At 42.8% G+C, this 23,572-nt stretch overlaps 1 protein-coding gene and 1 pseudogene across 32 annotated transcripts in view; one reads left to right on the top strand and one right to left on the bottom strand.

Annotated features, from left to right (window-relative positions):
• RPL14 (ribosomal protein L14) overlaps window positions 1-23,572 on the bottom strand; it is a 575,215-nt gene that overhangs the window by 119,551 nt on the left and 432,092 nt on the right. The window lies entirely within an intron of this gene.
• Window positions 15,761-16,343, top strand: LOC126948549 (phosphoglycerate mutase 1-like; annotated as a pseudogene).

Here is a 23,572-nt window from a genome sequence, read left to right as displayed (position 1 = left end):
GTGAGCCGAGATTACGCCACTGCACTCCAGCCTGGGCAACAGAGCAAGACTCCATCTCAAAAAAAAAAAAAAAAAAAGGCTATCTGTGGGAAAGTTCTAATGCACATGTTTTGGTTAAAAATATTAGAAAGAAACAACCTAAATGTTCATAAATGATCATGAATGGATAAACAAATTGTGGTATATCCATACAATGGAATATCATTCAGAAATAATAGGAGAAAGGAAGGATGTATACATGCACAATGTGGATGAACCTCAAAAGCCAGGCACAAAAGGTCACATATTGCATGATTCTGTGTGTATGAAATACCCAGAATAGATCAATTCATAGAGACAGAAAACAGATTGGTGGTTGCTAGGGGCTGGAAGGAAGGGCATGGGGAGTAACTGCCTAATGGGTATGGGGGTTCCCTTTGGGGCAATGAAAGTGTTTTGAAACTAGATTGATGCAGTGGTTGTACAATATTGTGATATTAATGCCACTGAACTGTTTCCTTTAAACGGCTCATGTTATGATATGTGAATTTTATCTCAACAAAAACAACAAATGACAAGAATGGGTATCCCTACCTCTATTATCAACCCTCTTAAGGAGCACAGCAGGGACAGGTGTATTTCCTGGGCTTAGCACTGCAGTTGGAGCTTCTATCCCAGGGGCCATCCAAGCCGGGTAGGAGGAGCCTATGGTTTGTGGTGTGATCAACTTTGATAGCCCTCCTTGGACCCCTGCTCTGAGCAAAGCTGTCTAACCCCACGACCACCCACCAGCAGTTTCCATCTATTCCTTGCCCTGAACAACTCCCAACATGGTATCCACTAATTCGTTGCCAATCTCCAGAATCACAAGCCTCAAAAATTAACCAACATGGGGTGGGGATGACAGTTTGAGGAAAAGAAATGTAAAGTTGTCAGAGGTCAGTGACTAAGAATAACTCACTGAATGCTTTCACACACTCTCATACGCTAATTGTGAGAATGTAAATTGATTCAGCAATTGTAGAAAGCCATTGAGCAATGCGTTTCCGAAGCCTTTAACATGATCATATCCTTTGACCTAATTATTGCTCATCTATACGTTTATTCTTAGGAAAGAGATGTTAATTAAACGAAGAATCAGCTACATGGAGGTTCATTCAGTATTATTTATAATAGCAGAAAATTAGAGACAATCTAGAGCCCCCCAAAAGGGTAACATTGTGATATATCCATGAAATGCAATACTGCTTTGTTTCTCTAGCAATGATCACTTACTATCTCTCATGGAATTTGTGAGCAGGAACTCAGGCAGCAGGGAGTGGGGATGGTCTATCTCTACTCTGTAATGCCTGAGGCTTTAACTGGAAGACCTGAAGTCTGCTATCTTGGAAGACTTGTTTGCTCACATATTGGCAGACGCTGGTATGAGCTAGAAACCCAAGTGGGTCAGTCAGCTGGAACATTCACATATGGCCTTTCCATATAGACCCGACTTCCTCACAAATGTAGTTTGGTTCCAAGGGCAAAAAACAAAAAATAAAAAAAAGAACCATGTTGTCTTTATGAACTAGCCTTGGAAGGCACACAGCATCACTTATGCCACATTCTATTGACTGTGTCAGTTCCAAATTCTGGCCAGGTTCAAAGGGAGGAAACAAAGACCTCACTTCTTGATGGAGGCATGTGAATGTCACACTGTAAGGAGAGCAGATATGTGAATGTGGGTATCTTTGGAAAATACGATGTGACTGTAACTAGTCATATCTTAAAAGAATATCTAATGGTATGGGGAAATGTCCATGATATGTCACAAAATTAAAAAATCAGTTTACGAAGCAGTATGTGTAGTATAATCCCACTTTGAATGAAAAAGATATAGTCACAAATACCAGCAGTGGTTCTTTTAGGGAAACAGGAGCCCAGGAGAGCCAGAGTAACATCACTTTAATATCAACTCCCTCTTGGGACTAACAAGGCACATTCCTTATGGATCATGATATATAGTCATAAAATATTTACCACTGAGGAAACAGTTTAAAGATACCTGCAAGGACACACTCGAAAGTCCAGATGTCCCAATACCCATAACAATATATGCTTTCAAGATAATTACAGTTATGCTTTGATGTACTTGTACACTAAAATGTCAAGGATCATTTTATTTTCCTTCCTTCCTTCCTTCCTTCCTTCCTTCCTTCCTTCCTTCCTTTTCCTTCCTTCCTTCCTTGCTTTCTTTCGACAGGGTCTCACTATGTTGCCCAGGCTGGTCTCAAACTCCTGGGTTCAAGCAATTCTCCTGCCTTGGCCTACCAAACTGCTGGTATTATAGAAGGATAGTTTTCTTTAAATCAACAGAATAATAAATTTTGTCATGCTCTCAGCCCACCTGCACATAGACATACCTTAGCTTTGCTTTTATGTAGACTAGACCCTATATAAGAAAAACTTTAAAACAAAGACAAGGCAGTCTTCCTCTTGCTTTCTGAGGATGCCCTACTCTGTAACTGAGTAGCTTTCGATAATTTCAATATCTCTTCTTACTGTACTCTGTGATGTGCCTTGAATTCCTTCCTGTGTGAGATCTAAGAACCCTCTCTTGGGGTCTGGAATCAATATCCCTTTTCCAGCAACAGTTCTCTCTAGGATGTAGAATAACAGGAAATGTTTAATTCCATCTTTATTATTTTCTATATTTTCCAACATTTCCAAAATAAACATGTATTAATTCCATAATTAGATAATAAAATAAAAATAAAAATACCTAGTCAATTTTTTTTTTTGAGACAGAGTTTCACTCTGTTGTCCAGGCTGGAGTGCAGTGGCACAATCTTGGCTCACTGCAACCTCCGCCTCTAGGATTCAAGCCATTCTCCTGCCTCAGCCTTGCAAGTAGCTGGGATTACAGGTGTGCACCACCATGCCTGGCGAATTTTTGTATTTTTAGTAGAGGTGGGGTCTCACCATGTTGGCCAAGCTGGTCTTGAACTCCTGACCTCAAATGATTCACCTGCCTTGGTCTCCCAAAGTGCTGGGATTACAGGAGTGAGCTACTGTGCCCGACCATTTTATTTTTAAATGAGCTGCTCTGCCTTAGGATACTTTAGAGATTCTTTACCTTAGTGTGTCATGTATCTTCTGCCCCACATTTCAGAGAATGGTAGGCTTTCCTCATGTTGAAGGCCAGTCCCACAGCTAGCATGTCTGTTCTTGCCTTCACTTTGGGACTTTACTCAATTTATTAGTCCCTGTCTCTCCACTGTCTTCATCTTTTTCTTTAATCCTTGATCTTTCCTCTTTGTTTAAAAGTATTTTTGAATGCCCAAACTTTAAGAATTAAAATATTTATTTGACTTCAATATCTACTACTCTATCTCTGTTCTGAAAAGAATCATCTACACTGGTTTTCTCTATTTTCTCACTTCCAGTTCTTTTCTCAGCTCTCCACAATATGCCTTCTGGCCTCACTACTCAATGTAAATTGCCCTGGGAAGGGTCAACAGTGGTTGCCGGATAATTAAATCCAGTGAAACCAGAGGTCACAAACTGGGGACTGTGGACGTGCTCTTGTCCATGAATGGATTTCTCTTGGGCTTCCTAGTTCTTTCAAATTTTTGAGTTGATTGCAACATTTGAAAATTGGGACAGTCCATATAAAAATGCAGAATTCCAGCCTCTCTTTTAAAATTGGAAGCTCTAACAATACTAGCCCCACCTTCTTGCATGGAAACATCCTCTTGAGTAGACTAGTAGCTGCCTCCCAAAGAGGATACCTGCTCTCCAGGGCCACTTAGGCCCCGCTTGGGTTTGACTTGTAGATATTTGTAGATTTGGACCTGTAGATACTTGATCACATTGGCTTTTGGCTTATGGATATTTGAGTTTTAGGCCTTCACTTTTATTAAAGTTAACTTGTAAGTGTCATCATCAAGGTTAAGACTAAAATTGTGTCTTTGTTAGTGTTCCTCCAAAAGTAGACACTGAGACTAGGATTGGGTGCAAGTAGTTTATTTGAAAAGTGATTCGTAAAAGCTTGGTGAGAGAGAAGGGAAGTGAGTCAGAGAAGAATGAAAGACAATACAAGGTGAATTAATGAGCCGGAGGCTAGGGCAGGCACCTAGGCCTCCCTCCTGAGGGACCTTCTGAGAGAAGAAGTAGAACCAGTAGTTGAGGACGCTGGGGTGTTTGTCTACCAGCTCCTGTCCCTCACTGGAACCACTCCTGGAGCATTAAGTCTCTGGCACTTCCAGGCAGTCCTGCTGACTTGCTGCACGGGCCCACAGCCAGAGACGGGCCTGTCAGAGACATGCAGATGTGTAGGGTAGGAAGCTGCAGGCCTGTGGAAACTGTAGGTGACTGCCAGGTGCACAGTGGGCGGGGCCCTGACAATGTCTACAGAAAGCTGATTTCATCTCATTTCCCCACCATGCCTGGCACCGAGTTGGGACTTCATATATGTGAGTGGTTGGAAGTTCTTGGTTTTCTCATGCTTACCCTGATGACTTCTTATTGGAAATAAGATGAATTTAAATGAGTAATTGTATAATTCCAGTTTGTTTGAGTCTCCCTGTGTAAGTGGTAGTTGGGGCAGGGAGAGGAGGGGGGAGATTACTGAAATCATCCATTCTCTGCCTGTAGGCAGATCACAGCTCTCCTTGGGAGCACTCTTGTTGGTTCTCTGAGTACAGCGTTGGATTTAATAGTCAGGAAAGTCTATTTTTACTTGGTGATGCCTCTGGGTGTTCTTCTGCAAGGCCCTGGCCTGGGTCCAAGTTGCTGTGGCACTGATTCCCAGCAGCATGTAGCCATAAGGACAAGGCATGAGTGAATTAAAGTTTAATTAAGGGTGAAACTCCAATATGGATGGAGCTGGCTGTGTCCTGCAGGGTAGTTAGTGAGGCAAGGGTTTGAAAGGGCACCACAAAGATCCCTGCTGATGTCAGACTCTCCTCCTAGGTATGTCCTCTTGGGCAGTTTTGTGGAACACCTTTTTTCCTCCCTGGCAGTAGAATAGAAAGATGTTGTAAACTAGCAGTGGAAACAAAGAATGCAGTGTGGGTGGCCTGGGGTAGCAAATGCAAGTGGCTTCTCATAGGTTCATCATCAAATCGGGTACCATGACTTGCAGGCTCCTCCTCCTGAGCCCTTCAAGCAGCCATCTGGGAAAGACCGGGTGGAAAAGCGTTCTTGGGCACAGACCTAACTTTCATGGGCGTCAATAAGCGTTTTGTCCCATGGTCTCCCTATTGCGGTGTAGGTGTGAAGTGGAGGAGGGTCAATTTCTGCAGTTTCTGTACCACTCAGGGAGTGTACTCAGAGCTGCAGTATTGGACTTCCCTGGCCATTTCATCCAGAGCAGAACCAGGCTCCAAGGACCCCAGCAAATAGAGTGCATGGACCTTTACAGTAATATCAGCAATGCTAACAATAACTATACCGACAAAGTTCAGCAAGCAGTCACCGTGCAGAGTGCATGCTCAGGCAGTTATGCATCATCACACTCACTCATTCACTCCTCCCTGCAACACCGCAGCTCTGCCAGCACTTGCATCCTCCTTTTCACTCTCCCGGCCTAGTGATTTCTCACAAGGTCAGCTGAAACAAATCTCTGGCTTGCTCATTGCTCTGCTCTCCTCAGGGTCCCTCATGATCCCTCCTTTCAGACAGCTGCAGCTCCTACTACCAACGGCTTGATTATTTTCTTATTTCCCATCTCAAATTTCTGAAAGCAAGAACATCCTAGTCGGCTGGGACTGGAGACTTACGCAGTTTTAGAGACCCCCTTTAAGAAAGGAATAAAAGCATATGAATGAATGCAATACTAGGCTCAGGGGCAAGGAGGAGGCCTGGACAGGCGAGGCACCAGAAAGTCCCATTGTGTTTGTTTCAGGGTGAGTCGGCCTCCGCTAGAGTCTAATAATACATTTTTATTATGGTGGTTGGGGTGGAATGGGGTGACATGCCATGGTACCAAACCCAGTTATTTAAAGTTGGTGCATTTGAGTATGGTCCCTGTCTCTGATGTTCTCCTCTCCACCACGCAAGGAGACCCAGTCTTCCAGGATGGACTCGGCCACCTCACCATCTCATGTGTATTCATCCAGAAACTGGACTTGGGAGAAACTTCCCTGGGGCCTTGGGCTAAGAAGCACCCACTCCATGGAGTTCTGCGGGCAAAGGTGTAGCCATGAGGTAGGGAATCGTCAGTGGTCATTTGGTGTCCCATACATTCCTTGTTCCTTGTGTGTACAGCTCCCTTAAAGATGTTATGGGGATAAGGGATGGCTGGACCCAGCCAAGTTGGGGGCATTTGTAGGTTCATGGACTCAGGGCAAGCTGTTATTTTAAAACTATTGAAATCTTTCCATGGTTCCTAACACCCATCTCTGATTATTTCCCTAGGATAGGTGCCTGAATGTGAAAAGATATGAACATTTTAAGGAGCTTGACATAAAATTTCATTTGCATGAAATTCATTCAAATTCATTCAAATGTCATTTCAGAAAGTTGTACCAATTCACATTTTCTCCAAAGAGATGCATGTTTCCACTGCACAGCGGCTTTGCCAACAGTGGATGCCACCATTTAAAATAAGCTCATTTATTGCTTTTTCTCTATATAGAAAAGTAAGGCCAGGCGCGGTGGCTCAAGCCTGTAATCCCAGCACTTTGGGAGGCCGAGACGGGCGGATCACGAGGTCAGGAGATCGAGACCATCCTGGCCCCATCTCTACTAAAAAAAAAAAAAAAAAAAAGTAATAATGATGTTCTTTATAAAAGCTTAAACGTTGACAGAAATATACAACTGAGAAAATGAAAGCCCTCCCATTCCTCCTACTCCCTTGGGTAGCGAATGAAGAGTGGCTTCTCATAGGTTCATCATCAAATAGGGCACCATGACTTCCAGGCTCCTCCTCCTGGACCCCTTAAGCAGCCATCTGGGAAAGACCAGGTGCAAAAAGGTTCTTGGTCACTGACCTGACTTTCACGGGTGTCGATGAACGTTTTGCTCCCACCTATCCAGAGATAACCACCATAAACAGATGAATATTTATTTATGCAGGTATCTTCTGCATTTGTTATGATGAAATTTTGGGGCTTTATTTTTTAAACAAAATGATGTCATGCCAGACATACTTCTTCAAAACTGGCGTTTTTAGTGTTCCACATGGATTTCTTCTTGGCCCTCTTCTCTATACATTCCTAAAGAAACTCATTCATTCATAGCTTTAAAAATGTTCTGTGGACAATGAGATCACTTGGACTCAGGAAGGGGAACATCACACACCAGGGCCTATCATGGGGAGGGATTGCACTGGGAGTTATACCTGATGTAAATGACGAGTTGATGGGTGCTGACGAATTGATGGGTGCAGCACAGCAACATGGCACGAGTATACATATGTAACAAACCTGCACGTTATGCACATGTACCCTAGAACTTAAAGTATAATAATAATAATAATAAATAAAAATAAAATTAAAAAAAAAATGTTCTGTGGGCTGATACCTCCTGAATTTATGTCTTCTCTGAGCTCCAGACTTACAAATCCAACTACTTGCTTGACATCTCTGATTGGATGTCTCTTAGGCAGTTAAAACTTAACATGTTCAGGGCAGGCGTGATGTCTCACGCCTGTAATCCCAGCACTTTGGGAGGCTGAGGTGGGAGGAATACTTGAGCCCAGGATTTTAATACCAGTTGGGCAGCATAGTGAGACCCTGTCTGTATTAAAAAAAAAAAAAAAATTCAACATGTTAAAAATGGAATTCTTGTTTCCACTCCTCAATCCTGTCTTTCTACCCCAGCCTCCCTCATTTTAATAATGTCACTCCCAGCCACCCAATTTCTAAAGATCAAATCCTGGAAGTCATCTTTTCCTTGCCACTTATGGCCAACACAACAGCAAGTCCTGTTAGTTCTATCTCCAAGCCAGTCTCTTGTCCACTTGCTTCTCTGCCTCTTTACCACCATCATTCCACTTGTACCACTGCAGTAGCCTCTCATTGGCCTTTTCGCCTCTGCTCTTGCTTCCTGTACATTCCTCTCTCTGATGAACAGCCATAATCAGCTTCTTAGAATAAATCCAATTGTTCTGCTCCCATGCTTGGAACTCGTCAATGCCCTCCAATAGCATTCATGCATCTTGCCATGGTCTGTGAGGGCCTGTCTAATTGGCCTCCCTCTCACCTTCACTCCTCTCATGCCAACCTACCTCCCCATCCTGTGCTCCAATCACACAGGTCCACTGCTTTCTCATGGGAAGACTTTGTGTTTGCCAAGCCCTCCTGAAGCTTGCCACCTCTCACTCTTTGCCTGCCTAAATCCTTTTCAGTTCTCATTGATTTAACCATTCTCCTGTTGTTTCAAAATTTTCAGTGTTATAAACAGTAGTGCATTGAACATCTGAATGCATTCAATTTTGTCCCATGGCTTGACTGTTTCCTTGGCATAAATTCCCAGAAGTGGAATTGCTAGAGGGAAGGGAATTCTTATGTTCAATTTTGGTGTGCACATCATTGTAATGTCTTCGTGATCCTGCTGATTTTCCTCCCTATATTCATCCTCTCAGGAGAAGGAGACCCCAGATGAGGGTTTCAGTGCATGTGGTTTCCTGTTGCCAAGCAGGAAGCCCCACTCCCTGCCTTCCAGGAGTGCAGATATCCCTAGGATGGGAGCCTGGAGGCCCCTCCAGGCCTGCCCGCAGTCTGAGTTAAGGGCTTTGTGGCGGTCTGTTTGGTGACTGGCCTTCCCCACTTTCTCCTTCTTCCATCTTTCACCAAAGTGTTGGAGCTATCTTTCTAGGCTGCCTTTGGCCCCATCTTTGTGATTATCTATCAGAAAAATGCTGCTGTTTCAGACAGACAGAGGGTACCTTTCCCTAGTTTCCAGAATGAAGGCAGGTTTTTCCATATTTTTATATTCTGTAGGCCAGTGTTTCAAACATGCCTGATCTCAAGAATCCTTCTGAGCACTTGTTAAAAATGTAAGCCCCTCTCCTCCACAGAGATTCGAGTTCAGGATCTGGGAGATGACAGGTCTCAAGAGTTCGCGTTTTTCACAGTGTCCTGGTAATTTTAATGAAGTTGTAGAAGTTTAGAAGGAAGTTTAGAAAATGATTCCACAGGTCATTTCCATGAGGAACTAGAAGTAGCTCCAGGTGTCCACCTCTAGTATTCACATTGCCATTTTATGCGTCTCACATTTCCTAAAAAGCATAACCAAGCACTTTCTATGGCAAGGCATTGAATTTGATGCCATACACATCATCTAATTTTGTGCCGAGAATAGTCATTGTGTCCTAGGCACAATTATCCTTAAGTTGCTGCTGAGAAAACTGAGGCTGTGAGAGACTGGCTGGCGTTAGCTTGATCAGGCCATAAAGCTTGAAAGTGGTGGAGCCGGAATCTGAATCTAGGGCTTCTGATTCTGAGTCCTGGTGTGGCAGGCCAGGTCTCAGTAACAGCTGAACAGGCCAGCCTCCATGACAACTGTTTCAGCACTGACTGAGTGGTTAGGTTAAATATTAAAAGTGGATAGAGCCAGTCTCCTTATACAAAGGCTGGAATGTAACAAAGCCCACCAAGAGTTTGGCCTAGGCCTTTCCTGGGCCTTGAAGCATGACACGATATTGAAGGAATTCTTAACAGGACCCATGTATGATTAAACAGGTTTTACTGGGGGTCTGAAGAAACTCCTTAGACCTCCATAAACAAGTTTTACTGGGTGGGGGGGCAGGTTGGGGGTGGTCTAAAGGAACTCCTCAAACCTCCATGATTTAGCAGGAGACAAGATAAGGGTAATCACCCCGCATCTGGACCCATCTAGGTTAAGTAAATTTACTGAGGTTCCAGAGAAAGGTCTTCAAAACTCAGACCTTATTTATAGTAGAAGAAGTTAACCACTTAGATGGTGAACTTTAGATGAATGCACATGTACACATAGACATATAGCTTAGAAGGTATATAAGAAATGGAAATCTTTGTAATTTTAAGTTGGTCTGGCTACAGAAATAAACTCTCTTCTTTCCCAGTTCATCTGCAGCTCGTTACTAGGCCTCGAGAATAAGCAGCCCGACCCTCGGTTCCCTCCGGGAACACTGGGGCATCTCTGAAGCAATCACATTGATGCCTGTCATTATGCCACTCTGCACTGCCACGAACCTCTGCTCCTCAGAATGTGGCTGGCAAACCCACATGGCCAATATCCCCTGGAAGCTCGTTAAAAATGCAGAGCCTCGGGCTACTCCAGGCCTCCTGAGTCAGAATCTGCATTTTCTTTTTTCTTTCTTTCTTTTTTTTTTTTTAGACAGAGTCTCGCTCTGTCACCCAGGCTGGAGTGCAGTAGCGCGATCTCGACTCACTGCAACCTCTGCCTCCTGGGTTCAAGCAATTCTCCTGCCTCAGCCTTCAGAGTAGCTGGGACGACAGGTGAGCGCCACCACGCCCAGCTAATTTTTTTGGTACTTTTAGTAGAGACGGGGTTTCACCACGTTGGCCAAAATGGTCTTGATCTCTTGACCTTGTGATCTGCCCGCCTCAGCCTCCCAAAGTGTTGGGATTACAGGCGTGAGCCACTACACCCGGCCAGAATCTGCATTTTAATAAACTTGCCTGGTAACTCTCATTCATATTAAAGGAAAAGAAGCCCTCAGGAGGCTGCAGAGGGATTGGAGTTCAGGTCACTTAAGAGCGAGAGAGAAGGGGAATGAGTGTGTGTGTATGTGTGTGTGTGTGTGTGCTTGTGCACACAGGGATATGTGTAGCTTGGAAAGGTCTAAGAGTTCAGAGGCACCATGTCCTCCCTCAGATAACATCACTGCCACTTCCTATTTGTTGGAAAAGCATTCCCAACTAAAGGCTAAGATTTTTAGCTCTTGAAATTGAGTTATGTGCAGACTGCTCGTTTGTGATCCAAAACGTCAGCCAAGAGACTGCACCGAGAGAAACCTCTCCAGGGAATGGCTGAGTAGCTTTTGCAAACATAGGGATACAGGAAAGCAAGTGCTTCTTCCTCCTGGGAGGTCTCTAGACTTCTGGAATGAGAGATCCCCTGAGGGTGCATTGCCAGACATTTCTCTGCATCTTTAAAACCAAAGTTTTTATTTGTTATGTTTTTTCTTGAGTGCCTAGAGAATCTGAGAGTTTAGCCAGTATCATATAACCTCTCAACTCTTCTGACGTTTTGCCTTTTCTCTGAAACAAACTCAAAGACTAGCAAGCAAATTAGATGACTACAGTATGCAAAACATAAAGGCTAGACCGAAATGGGTCAATAGCACCCTCTCTTGGCCATGTGTGAGTACTGCATCTACTGGTTTTCAACTAGTACAAAATAAACCTGTGGATTTGTAGTTAACTAAAGCAGAGTAAAAATATCCCTGCCACACTGTGAGGCATAGAAACACCCAAGATAATGAGAAAGTGGAAAGGAAATGTTGTCTTCAAGGAAATCAGTTAACACCTGATTATATCCACATGCAATATTTGAATTAGTTTTGCCACAAGCAGTGAAAACAAATAAGGTTGAGGAGGATGCCCAGGGCAGTGCATATTTCTGAAGGCTTTGAGCAGGGCAATAGACCACAGAGGTCCCCATGGAGTGGAGGACACCTTATTGAACAGGCATTAGAAAATGGTTGTATGTGGGCTGGGCGCGGTGGCTCACACCTGTAATCCCAGCACTTTGGGAGGCCGAGATAGGTGGATCACGAGGTCAAGAGATCGAGACCATCCTGGCTAACACGGTGAAACCCCGTCTCTACTAAAAATACAAAAAAAATTAGCCGGGCGTGGTGGCAGGTGCCTGTAGTCCCAGCTACTCGGGAGGCTGAGGCAGGAGCATGGCGTGAACCCAAGAGGCGGAGCTTGCAGTGAGCCAAGATTGCGCCACTGCACTCCAGCCTGGGCAACAGAAAAAAAAAAAAGAAAAAAAGAAAATATTTGTATGTGAATGTTAACAAAAATACTAAATATCAAAATCTGTGGGCTGCGCAAGGGAAATTTACATCCTTAAGTGCTTTCAATAGAAAAGAAGTTAAAAGTTAATGGGCTAAGAAACTATCTTGAGAAGTTACAAAAAGAATATGCTAAGAAAGGAGGAGGAAGAAAACTCATAAGGGAAGAAATTAATAAAACAGAAAATAAACATTTCATAGGAAGAATCACTAAAGCTAGAAGTTGGTTTTTTGAAAAGATGAAAGAATAAAACTGATAAGCCTCTGGCAACACTGATCAAGGAAAAAAAAGAGAGAAAAGTTGCCCCCCTAAAAAAAAAAAAAGGAGCTACAAAGGGTTAGTCCCAGAGTTCCACAGCTCTGCTTGTAAAAAGACAATTGTAATTCCACATTAGATGGCAAACCTTTCACATTTTCACATCCTTTTCCTCTTGGATTTCCATAAAGATAGCATGACCAATGTTTTCTTCCTTAACATGTAATAATGGAAAGCTAACATTTGTTAAATGCATATTATGTGCAAAGCACTATGCAATGAAATCCCCAGAATGGGTCCCTGAGGCTATCATCATCGTGTCCACTTTATAGATATGGAAACAGAGGCTTGGAAGATATGTCTCCCCTTTATATATATGGAAATTGAGATATCCCTCAGTTTGTTAAAAATCAACAAACTGAGGCTTGTTGATTTCTAATATGGCACAGCTAGAAATCAACGGCACCAGGATTTTGACTGGGCAATCAGGGCTTAGAACGTCTCCTGGTCACAGGAGCTGACAGCAGAGCCAGGACAGAATCTAGGCCTTTTAATAAAAACTCTTCATGACACCAACACTGCCTGTGCCAAAAAGGCAATTCTGAATGATGTTTTTATTTTTTTCTCTCCCTCTCTAAATTGAGCAGGGACGTGCTTTGCAACTCTGGAGGCAATTTTGGTTCTTAGACTCAGGCACTAGCATGGTCCTGACCATCTGGGGAAAATATCCAAGGACCTTAAGGCCAAGAGGCCTCTAACTCAGGTCTCTCTCTGGACTGCTTTGGAAATATCTCTCTAAATAGGCTTTTGTCCACTGCTATTGGGGTAACCTACTTTCAGGGGCTTCACATGAAAACCTGAGGCCAACTATGGTGCTGCAAATACTATTTTAATTGGAATGAGCTGCTTAATCAAAAGTTCTTGGTTCAGTGTATGGTTCCTTCAAGTGCCACAATTCCTGTGTCACATTAAATCCAGGGTCAGCAAACTATGGACCTCAGACTAAATCTGTCCTACCTATTGTTTTAGTATGGTCCAAAAAGTATAGTTAACTATAGTTAAGAAAGAAATTTTCCCCCATTTAAAAATCATTGGTGAAAAAAATCAAAAGGTGAATAGTATTTTGTGACATCTGAAAATTATATAAAATTGCAATTTTAGTGTCTATAAATAAAGTTTTATTGGAACACAGCCACATTCGTTCATTTATATACTCTACAGCAGCTTCTTGCTTCAATGGCAGCGTTGAGCAGTTGCAGCAGAGATCATACAACCTGTGAGCCTAAAATATTTACTATTAATATTTATAGAAAAAGTTTATGTTAAAGTATCATTACAGAACTTTATTTTATTTTTTCCTTTTCAATTTTTATTTTGGATTCAGGGGTACAAGTGCAGGTTTGTGACCTGGGTATATTGTGTGATGCTGAAATTTGGGGTCCAAATAATTCTGTCACTCAGATGCGGAGCATAGTACCCAACAGTTAGTTTTTTGACCCTTGCCCTCCTCCTTTCTTCCCTTCTCTGATAGTCCCCAGTGTCTATTGCTGCCATCGTTATGCCATGAGTACCTGACGTTTAGCTCCCAATTATAAGTGAGAACATGTGGTATTTGGTTTTCTGTTCCTGCTTTAATTTTTCTTAGGATAATGGCCTCCAGCTGCATCCATGTTGTTGCAAAGGACATGATTTCATTCTTTTATATATAGTATTCCATGGTGTATATATGCCACATTTTCTTTATCCAATCCACTGTTGATGGGCACCTAGGTTGATTCTATGACTTTGCTATTGTGAATAGTGCTGCAGTGAACATGTGAGTGCACGTGTCTTTTTGGTAGAATGATTTGCTTGTTTTTGGATGAATATACAGTGATGGGATTGCTGAGTCGAATGGTGGTTCTGTTTTAAATCTCCAAACTGCTTTCCACAGTGGCTGAACCAATTTACATTCCCACCAACGGTATTATAAGTGTTCCCTTTTCTCCTCCGCCTCACCAACATCTGTTGTTTTTTGACTTTTTAATAATGACCATTGTGATTGCTGCGGGCTGGTATCTCATTGTGGTTTTGATTTGCATTTCTCTTCTGATTAGTGACGATGAGCATTTTGTCATGTTTGTTGGCTGCTTGTATGTCTTCTTTGAAAAGTGTCTTCTCATATCTTTTGCCCATTTTTTAATGCAGTTCTTTGTTTTTTTGTGTGTGTGTTTAATTGTTTAAGTTTCTTATAGATTCTGGATATTAGACTTTTGTTGGATGCATAGTTTGCAAATATTTTCTCCCATTCTGTAGGTTGTCTTGTCTGTTTACTCTGCTGACAGTTTCCTCTGCTGTGCAGAAGCTCTTTAATTACCTCTCGTTTGTCAATTTTTTTTTGGTCACAATTGCTTTTGAGGACTTTGTCATAAATTCTTTCCTAAGGCCCATGTCCAGAGTGGTATTTCCTAGGCTTTCTTCTAGGATTCTTACACTAATTTAGATTTAATAGAAACCCATAGCAAGAAAAACAAGAAAAAGAAAACATTTTCAAAATAAATGTTGTTTATGTTTACATATTTTTAAATTCTCTCTCTCTCTTTTCCTAGCAGAGGAAAACCCAATCATTGTGAGACTGCAAACACCTGGGCAGCTTACTTGGGTTTTATCATGGAGTTGCTCTGCCTTCAGGCATTTGGGGAGAAGGACTCTGGCTCAGGCTGGGATTTTAGGAGCCAAGTTGAGTGACAAAGTGGGTTAGGTAGTTTATAGTGTTGGTATAAAGATGAGATTGGGATACCATGAGCTGGGAAGATGGCTAGGACATTCAGTCACCCCTGATTCAAGACCTCCTGACAAGGCTCCTGAGAAAAATCTATGTACAGAACATAGCCTCAGATGAAAGGCAAAATGATACTTTGTAACTAGCTGAACTGGAAGAGACATAGACAAGCCAAAACAATCTTGGAAAAGAACAAAGTTAGAGGACTCACATTCCCAATTTCAAACTCACTACAAAGCTGCAGTAATTAAGACAGTGTGGTTTTGGCATGAAGATACATAAACAGATCAATAGAACAGAATTGTGAGTCCAGAAATAAACTCTCATCTATGGCCAACTGATTTTCAGTAAGGGTGCCAGGATGATTCAACAGGCGAAAGACTAGTCTTTTTAACAAATGATGCTGGAATAACTGGTTATCTACATGCACAAGCATGAATTTGGATTCCTACCTTATACCAATACACAGAAGTTAACTGAGACTGGACCAAAGACTTAAATGCGAGACCTAAAACTACACATTCCTAGAAGAAAACATGTGAATGAGGAATGACTGCTAATGGGTACAATGTTTCTTTGAGGGGGTGATGAAAATATTCCACAACTGATTGTAGTGATGTTGTACAACTTTGGGAATATACTAAAACCACACTGAACTGTGCACTTTAAATAGCTGAATTTTTTGCTATGTGAATTATATCTCAACAAAGCTGTTTAAAAAGACCTTGTGGCAGTGGCCTGGAGGGATCTGGGTCTGAGGGACCATGATCAGCCTGATACTTTTCTGTGAGGTGTGGTGGCTTGGGCAGTGGGAGAAAAAGCCATCTGGCTCCTCTGCACAGTGCTGGATGCCATTGATCAGATGTGGCTGCCTGTAATGAGGACTTGGAATGAGTGCCACTATGGGGTTCTAACTGGCCTTAATAAAGCCGAAGCTGCTGCCAAGCATGAGGAGGCCTCGGTAAAGATCTGGAGGTGCTCCTATGATGTCTCATCACCTCTGATGGAGCCCAACCACCCCTTCTAAGGCAACACCAGTGAGAAGAGCAAATATGCAGATCTCACTAAAGATCAGCTACCCTCCTGTGAAAGTCTGAAGGATACTACTGCCATAGCTCTGCTCTTTGGAAAGAAGGAATAGTTTCCTGGATCAAGGAGGGGAAATGGGTACTGATTGCAGCTGATGGCAACAGCCTTCAGGGCATTGTCGAGCATCTGGAGGGTCTCTCTGAAGAGGCTGTCATGGAGCTGGACCTGCCAACTGGTATTCCCATTGTCTATATATTAGACAAGAACTTGAAGCCCACCAAGCCCGTGTAGTTCCTGTGGGGGATGAAGAGACTGTGTGTAAAGCCGTGGAAGCTATGGCTGTTGGGAGCAAGGTCAAGAAATAAAGGCCAGCAGGCAGATTACTGTCCCAAGGAATGCCTTCTCTGCCTATCCTTTCCTCCGCACTTCTGCATATGTCACATTGACCACTTCATAGTCATTTTTTTTTTTTGAGATGGGGTCTCACTGTGTCAGCCAGTCTGGAGTACAGTGTCACACTCTCAGCTGACTGCAACCTCTGCCTCCCATGTTCAAGTGATCCTCTTGCTTCAGTTTCCCGAGTGGCTGGGACAATAGGAATATGGCACCATGCCTAGCTAATTTTTGCATTTTTAGTAGAGATGAGGTTTCACCATGTTGGCCAGGCTGGTCTTAAATTCCTGACCTCAGGTGATCCACCTGTCTCAGCCTCCCAAAGTGCTGGGATTACAGGCATGAGCCACCGTGCCCAGCCATAGTCATCTTAAGTTGTAGCTGCAGATGGGGACCAGTGGCTTCCATTTTCTTTTCAGCCATTTTATCTCCTACACCCACTGCCTTCATACAACTGGATTGGAATAGCGCCTCTGGGGCATGAGTTCTCAGTCCACACTGAGGGAAGGCTCCTCTTAGCCAAGAGAGTTCAGAGGTAGTAACTCTGGTTTTTGCCAGGGCTATGTTTACTAGGGACCAGCTTGAGAAGGGGAGAGGGAGGAACCATGCTAAGGCATGACCAATGAAGAAGCAAGAAGCAATGAAGCAAGAGTGTTTATTTGACCCCAGGAGCCAGTCCTGTGCCCTTCTGTGGTTAGGTCACTGACTTGGGTGGTGGGGTTAGTCATTTCATTAGAAGATAAATGTAACTTACATAGAAATGTTAAAAAAAAAATCAACTGTTTCCTCCCTGATGCCAGAGAAGTTGGCTTTAGAAGGTTGGGATCAATCCTCAATTAAATTTATATGTTGCATTTACAAAATTTTGTTTGCTTGTTTGTTTGTTTGTTTGTTTTTGAGACGGAGTCTCACTCGTCACCCAGGCTGGAGTGCAGTGGCAAGATCTCGGCTCGCTGCAAGCTCCACCTCCCGGGTTCACGCCATTCTCCTGCCTCAGCCTCCCGAGTAGCTGGGACTACAGGCGCCCGCCACCACGCCTGGCTAATTAGGTATATTTTTATAGAGATGGGGTTTCACCATGTTAGCCAGGATGGTCTCGATCTCCTGACCTTGTGATCTGCCCGCCTTGGCCTCCCAAAGTGCTGGGATTACAGGTGTGAGCCACCGCACCTGGCTACAAAATTTTTTATATATAATATCTATATATAAGATATAGATATAATATATATAATTTTTATCTATATAAAATATAGGTATGTATAAGTAAATGCAACACATGTGTGTATATATATGTTTGTAAAAGTAAATGCAACACATAAACTTAACACATAAACTTAAATTTTGTCTATATATATATGTGTGTACATATATTTGTGTGTATGTGTATATATATATATACACACACACACTATATATACACATTATATATCTATACACACACACACATACACATACACACAAATACTTTGGAGTTTCTAGTGGCAGTTGAAATAGTTAGTCCCACGTATGGTCATCAGAAAGTAAGCCATTCCTCATACCAACATGGGATATGCCTTTTGGCTTCTAAGGGTAGAAGTGCATTCTGCTGTATATTTTAGAATCCCTCCCCTGCCTTGTTTTGTGGCAGTGAAATGCCTCTTGAGCATGTCCAAGTGTGTCTTTCACTGTGCCTGATTTCTTAATCATGTTCTAGTTGCTTTGCCCTGTCACATGGTCCCAGTATTCTTTTTCAGAATAACTGTACTACATTTTTTTTCTAGTTTAGTATAGTAAAGGAGTGATATGCAATAAAAAAGTCAAGATGATAAATTTTATGTTATGTATATTTTACCATATTATTTTTTCAGAGACAGGGTGTCACTCTGTCACCCAGGCTGGAGTGCAGAGGTGTGCTAATAGCTTACTGCAGTTTCAAACCCCTGGGCTCAAGTAATCCTCCTGCCCCAGCTTCCCAATAGCTGGGACTACAGGTATGTGACACTACGCTTGGCTAATTTTTAAAATATTTTGTAGAGATGGGTCTTGCTTTGTTTCTCAGGCTGGCCTAGAACTCCTGGCTATAAGCCATCTTCTTGCCTGTGCCTTCCAAAGCACTGGGATTACAGGTGTGAGCCACTGCACCCAGCTTATTTTACCAATTAAAGAACACTTATTTTTTGTCCCAGTCACAACATATCTTTCTGGGTTTCTTTGATTACCTTTATAGTTTTGCCTTTCACAATTAGGTGTTCAATCCATCTGTAATCCACTAGCGTTTGTGGTGTGGAGTAGGGACCCAACTTTTTCTTCATTGAGCCAAATTTCCTAACACCTTCAACTAAATAATCCATCCTTTTCCCCATGGATACTTCTTGTGTGTGTAGAATGATTGTGATAAGAAGATAACTAAGTCTCACCCAGCATCTGGGCAAGCAGGGCACTGAGAAAATGTCAGCAAAGGGCAAAGGGGCCTAGAACCCAAGTCTTTCCAAGGCCCTGGTAGAATATGTCCTTGCTAGGCATTCATTTTTCCAGCTTCCTTTCTCCTGGAACTGAACTCCCTTCCCCTACTCCAGGGGAGAAGCATGAAAGAAAGAGTAAGGAGGTGGCTTACCAGAAATAATTATGTTCAAGCAATCCTGTTACAAAAATCCAGTCTCTTCCTATTTCAGAGATGTACAAGCTCCAAATGTCTTCAAAATGGAAAATGACACACAGATACTTTACGTATAATAGATAAGACTGGAGTTTCTCCCAGAGGGAGAGTGGTGGTCACAGGGAGGGAGATTTACTCATTTGTACAATAGGTTTGAGCACCTATTGTATTTCAGACCCTGATCTAAACTGGGGTGGGAGGTCCAAAGATATCTTAAGTTGGGTTTCCCTAGAAGGCTATGATAAGGATGTAAGTGCTAGTAGTTTATTTGGGAGGTGATCTCAGAAAGCATAGGTAGAGGTATGGGAAAATGAGACAGAGAAGGGAAGGTAAGGGAGCCAATAAATGGTACTTTATTGACAGTTTACTGTTATTGGCAACTGAGGTCCAATCTTGCTGGGAAATCCTGGGAGTCAGTGTAGACCATGCTTCCATGCTTTTCTTACCTGAGGGTAAGTGAGCTGGGATACTTACATAGCAATTTCCACCTGCTATTGATTGAAGGTTGCTAGTGTGAGGGGTGCAGGGGGCAGGTGTTAACTCCCTAGTATTTCCAGCTGGGATACTTACATAGCAATTTCCATCTGCCGCTGATTGAAGGTTGCTAGTGTGAGGGGTGCAGGGGGCAGATGTTAACTCCCTAGTATTTCCATCCTGCCCCAATCTCAAGTATTTCCCTCTCTTGCATGCTCCTGTGGGCAGGGAATGCCCTCAAGCAATGCTCGCAGTTGGACACAGATGCTTGCAGTTGGAGCATCCAGGGCACATCTGTGGGAAAGGTGAGTGCTAAGGGATATGGGTGAGGCACTGACTGCATCTCCTACAAGTATCTCTAGTATACCTTACATGTTAGTGGTAAGGAGATGCAAGGTAAACTAGCAAAACAATGAGCAAGATGTTGTTAAATAAAGATAAATATTATAAAGAAAACAAAATACAGGGTGCTGTGTTAGGGATGGGTGGTGAGGGACTTATTTAGATTAGGTGGTCAGAGATGGGCTCCTTCAGATGAGGTTTGAACTGAAATTGAGGGACAAGAAGGGAGATGGGGAGCAGGGCAGAGTTTTCCGGACCAACTGAATGAACATGGAGTGCAAATGCTTTAAGGTTGAAGACCAGTGGGTCTGGTCATGTGTGTAGTGGAGAGTCAGAGAGTAGATGGCGAGAACAAGGGATAGGCAGGGAACAGGTGACGTGGCATCCTGTAAGCCACTGTAATATGTTTGGAGTTAATGTTGAGTACAATGAGAAGCCTTCAGAAGATTTTGTGCAGAGAACTGATATAATCTCACTTGAATTTTAGAGAAAACTCAGGCTTCTGTGTTGTGAATGATTCAAGAAGACCAGCTGGAGAGCTACTGTAGTAATCCAGGTGCAAAACAATGGTGCTTGTCAGGTGCACTAGTCAGAAGTTGGGGTAGGGGAAAGGATGGATATGGTACATTTTGCATGTAGAAACAGTAAGACCCCATTAGATCGGACGGGATAGAGGCAGTAAAGGAAGGGAAGATTCAAAGATAAAGTTTTAAGTTTGAGCAATTCTATGGATGGCAGTGCCATTTACTTAGATGAGGCCGACTGGGGAAAGAGTTTGGGGGTAAAGAAGCAGGCTCTTTCTTTGTTTGCTGAAGGGAATGTGAGATCAATGGTTTTCTTTTCTTCTATTTGAAAGACTGGCAGTATTAGATAACGTTTCCATCTGATGAAAATGATCCAGTAGACAGGAAGAACTGATGATTCGGAAGAAAGGAGGTAATTACAGTGGTAATTTATGGAGAAGAGGAGATGGTACCCAGGACACAAATGGAGGGATTTGTTTTGATGGGTGGAGCAAGTGTACTTCATGCCTTGTATGGGAAAGAGGACAGAGTATGCAACACTGCCTCCAAAGGGTAGATTTGGAGGTGGGAAAATGAAGACGGTCAAATATCTCAATGACGGATAAGACAAAGCCTTCACCTTGCTCAGTGGAGAATGGAGGAGGGACTGGTAAAGGGAAAGGAAGAAAGAAAAGCCATCTTTCCCCCTGCCCCACCGCCAGCTATCTCTAGGTGTTATGTGCTGTTGTGGAGCAGTCAGATAAGGTTAGGTTGAACAAGGATTGGACTGGGGTTTTGTCAAATGAATTAAAAAAAAAAAAAAAAAAAAGAGAAAGGATCAAGGGGAGATGATATTTGCAAGGGGTGTGATTGTGATGGTAAGCCAGGGAATCTATGCTGGGTCATGATGTCTCTGAAGAGAATTATATGAGCTGATGCATGTAGAATTCTCAGAGCTGGGCCTACAATGTAAGTGTTGGAAAGGAATTAGCTATTTTTATTAATGCAAGAGAAGTGAGAAAATGAGGGGCAATGCTTGATAACAATGTAAAAAGGCCCAAAGGATCTGCTGTTAAAGAGATAGTAAGTTTTCTAAAGTAATACCTCTTAACACCTCTTGTGGGGATCTCTAACCAGGGGCCCATCTGGTGATGCTGCTGTTGATTCCTGTGGGACCAAATCCCTAGAGCACCATTTCCAGGTTACTACTGAGCCCTCATTTGCCCTCCCCTACCTGTGCAGGTGAGATCTGCCAGAGGCTCTGCAAGTGAGTACGTTCCTAATGATTAGTTTTCCAAATGAGTCCTGTTCTGGGTTCTTCAGATCTACTGGAATGGCATCATGTATTGTGGCATTGAGGGCTTTTAAGGAATCCTGACACTACTTTTCCCAGACAAAAGTCTTTAGGCAACCTTGTAAGTGAAAGGCATATTAACTTGTGTTTTGGCCTAAGACAGAGGTTTAGACTGACAGCACTATTTAGGGTGTGTGTATCCAAATTCCAGATTGTGTTTCTCAGCAAGCGACAATTTAGGAGTCTTGACTGTTTTCTAGCTTAATCATTCATTCCCTGAAGGCTATAAACAGAAGTCTCTGTTTACATTTAAATTCCTGCTACCACCACCATGGTAGATAGCAGCTGAGGTACTTTATATATCCCCAGGGCAAGACCATGAAAACATTGTTGTCTCTCCCAGGTAAAGAAAAATTGCAATTGATTTATATGAATTATAATAATAAATGATTGGCTAGATTAATTTCTGGATCACATTTGAGTGATGACAAAATCAAACCTGTCAGCTGGTGCTTTCATGATGACTGCAACTTAAACCTTCGTAATGTATGTAAACTGCCAGGAGTCTCCCAGTTGTTTAAGTGGCCACAAGGGGGTGATAAAGGACTGCATACTTGCAGGAATCGGCCCCCTTCAATTTCTTCTGTAATAGCATCATTCACCGAGTACCCTGTATTTCATTACAACATACTTCATCTACCAAGTGGGCTATTACTGGTTCCCATTCAGTGTGTCTGGCCACTCATTTACTATTCTTCATGATGCTAGTATTGGGCTAAGCTTTTCCGTGTTTTTTAACAAGTCAATGGCAGTGATGCACTAAGAGTGGATGTTTATGATCAGGAAGTGGGTGGGGGTGGGACTTTTTTTTCTTTTTCTTTTTTTTTTTAATTTTAATTTTGAGACAGAGTCTTGCTCTGTCACCCAGGCTGGGTGCAGTGATGTGATCTCGGCTCACTACAACCTCCGCCTCCCTGGTTTAACTGATTCTCTTGCCTCAGCTTCCTGAGTGTGCCACCATGCCTGGCTAATTTTTGTATTTTTAATAGAAAAATTACAGGTGGCTCACACTTGTAATCTCAGCATTTTGGGAGGCTGAAGCAGGCGGATCACCTGAGGTCGGGAGTTCGAGATCAGCCTGAACAACATGGAGAAACCCTGTCTCTACTAAAAACACAAAATTAGCTGGGCATGGTGGCGCATGCCTGTAATCCCAGCGACTCAGGAGGCTGAGGCAGGAGAATAGCTTGAACCCGGGAGGTGGAGGTTGTGGTGAGCTGAGATCGCGCCATTGCACTCCAGCCTAGGCAACAAGAGTGAAACTCTGTCTCAAAAATAAATAAATAAATAAATAGATAGATAGATATATAGATAGATAGATAGATAAATAAATAAAATAAAAACGTTTTTAAAAAGTTTTCTCTCTACTCTCCAAACAATATGTTGTTCCTTGCTCAGTGGACTCGGGAGGTGGGGTCTGGGGTCCTGGTAAGAATGGGTAAAGGACACATGGAGACAAACTCTGGGATTAAAGCTAGCCTCCTTCTGGACCATTCTATAGACCCGAGGCCCTTCAAAACCTTCTAGGCGAGAACAGGGAGCTGCAGTTGAAGTCCAGCGTGAGGCCTGAGATCAATTAGATTCCCTGTGGGGGCTTTAAACTTCTTTTGTGCCTTGAATGAATGGCGCTCTTCTATATATGTCATTGCTTTTTGCATGAAATATGTCTGTAGGCTGTTCACTAGTTTGAGATGAAGGCACCTAGATCCAGCATCATGCAGCATCAGGGCCCTCAGTTCACAGGGTGCAGAGTTATCTACATACCACAGCAGATCTACTGCTACCCGTGGTAGGTTCAAAATCAGACTGACGACTTACCAGGTGAGCCAACCTGACCCACAATGGCATCCTTACAAGCCAATGCTGAGTTTAAATTGCCATTTCAGTTTTTTT

Source organism: Macaca thibetana, chromosome 2 (assembly GCF_024542745.1).
Source record: "Macaca thibetana thibetana isolate TM-01 chromosome 2, ASM2454274v1, whole genome shotgun sequence".
In the NCBI taxonomy this organism is placed as follows: Eukaryota; Metazoa; Chordata; class Mammalia; order Primates; family Cercopithecidae; genus Macaca; species Macaca thibetana.
Note: the sequence above shows the minus strand (reverse complement) of the source record. Positions and strands in the feature narration are given on the sequence as shown.